We start from the raw sequence: 1,776 nt of genomic DNA on the forward strand, positions 1-1,776 counted from the left end.
AACTTTGTCTGGCAGTTTTACATTATGAATTTGAATGTGTGCACAGTGGTTATCATTGACTTTTTTGGTTGGCATTCGAGCTTTGAACTTACCGGGATATACACTAATATTTAGGTGAAGACTTTGACCAAAGGATAATGGAATATTTCATCAAATTGATCAAGAAAAAGCACATAAAGGATATTAGTAAGAATAGCATAAATGAAATAAGACATTCAATGTGTTCCTTGTAATATAGATATAATCAAAACATCTAAAGAAAAGTAATTGTACAATGATGCAGTAAAAAAAAACAAGGTTTTTCACAAACCACTTAACTCTTTTAGAAAAATTCAACAATTCCAATTTAATAATCCTATCGGCATCTCTTTGTACTTTTTGGGACAATCAAAGTAACAAAACCATACAAATTAGGTAGCACAACTAGATACTTCTCAACATACATACCGTCAAAGACCTTCCTTCCTTATCTTTGGAAAAGCAAAGAGCGGAAAATGGCTTGATATAGAAGACCCACCTTCTGTCATATCCAGCTCTGATGGATCACCATCTACTCTCCAGTCAAAAGAGTGCAGTAGCTGAGCTAGTGCAAGGTCAATCATGGAAACAGTCATGGCGGCCCCTGGGCACCCTCTCCTCCCTGCTGAGAAGGGAAGCATCCTGAAATTTGATTAACCTGTCACTAAATCCATAACATGGTTATGCTCACCCAATTCATGCATGAATCTCTCCGGCTTGAAAACCAAAACATCCACCCCCCACACATTGGGATCCCTTCCAATAGTCCACACATTCACGATTACTATTGTTTTTTTAGGTATATTGTATCTGCATACGCTCGCGGTCTCTACAGATTCATGGCGAATCGCCAGCAGCCCCGTTGGATGTAATCGCAGCATCTCTTTCACAACACATTGAAGGAACTTCATCCTTCCCACATCGGATCCGTTTACTTTGCCACGTTTTCCGACACAGGATTCTATTTCTTGCTGCAACTTTTTCAGGACATGGGGATGTCTGAGCAGCTCACTCATTGCCCATTCTAACGTGGATGCCGACGTCTCCATTCCAGCGATGAATATGTCCTGTACAAACCAATGGGAAAATAGTTTATGTTGTCAATTAAAAATCAATGTAATATTGAATTGCTGAAGTTAATTTATTTGCATCTAGATTCAGGGGGTTCTTGGGAATATTTTGAAATTTGAAGGACAGGGCAGAGTGTGGTAAAGAGGGATGTCAATTATGTGACCTTCCAATAGATTTCCTAAATTTACAATAAAAAAGAATCGATTTAGTTGTTTAACTCGATTTAAGATTTCCTATCTACATACAAACATAATCAATTTAACTGCTTCCCATTTGGCTTTGGTGTCTCCCTTTATATCATTGTTATCAGTTGTCATCTGCAGCAACACATCCACGAAATCTTTAACATGCTCTACCTCTGCCTCTGCCGGTCCCTGGCTGTGGCCGTCGTTGGAGGGCGTGGCGACCTGAACATGAAGATGATCGTCTATAATTTTCTCAGCGAAGGCATCGTATGTTTTGCTTATTTCCACCATACGCCGCTTGTTACTTGTGTTCTTTGATGGAAGTTTTGTAATGAATGAACGAAATGTGTTCTTTGATGGAAGTTTTGTAATGAATGATTGAAAAATACATGGTGAAAGAAAAATGCATATTATGCTAATTAAGGAACGTTTTTCACTTGTTGAACTTGTAGTATACATGTTAATCTATTACTTGTGTTCTTTGATGGAAGTTTTGTAATGA

At 38.1% G+C, this 1,776-nt stretch overlaps 1 pseudogene; it reads right to left on the reverse strand.

Annotated features, from left to right (window-relative positions):
- Positions 1–449: 449 nt before the first annotated feature.
- LOC149150711 (cytochrome P450 750A1 pseudogene) lies at positions 450–1,565 on the reverse strand (annotated as a pseudogene).
- Positions 1,566–1,776: the final 211 nt, after the last annotated feature.

Source organism: Pinus tabuliformis, chromosome 9, assembly GCF_031772625.1.
Source record: "Pinus tabuliformis cultivar Carrire ecotype Pingquan chromosome 9, CPIR1, whole genome shotgun sequence".
Classification (NCBI taxonomy): domain Eukaryota; kingdom Viridiplantae; phylum Streptophyta; class Pinopsida; order Pinales; family Pinaceae; genus Pinus; species Pinus tabuliformis.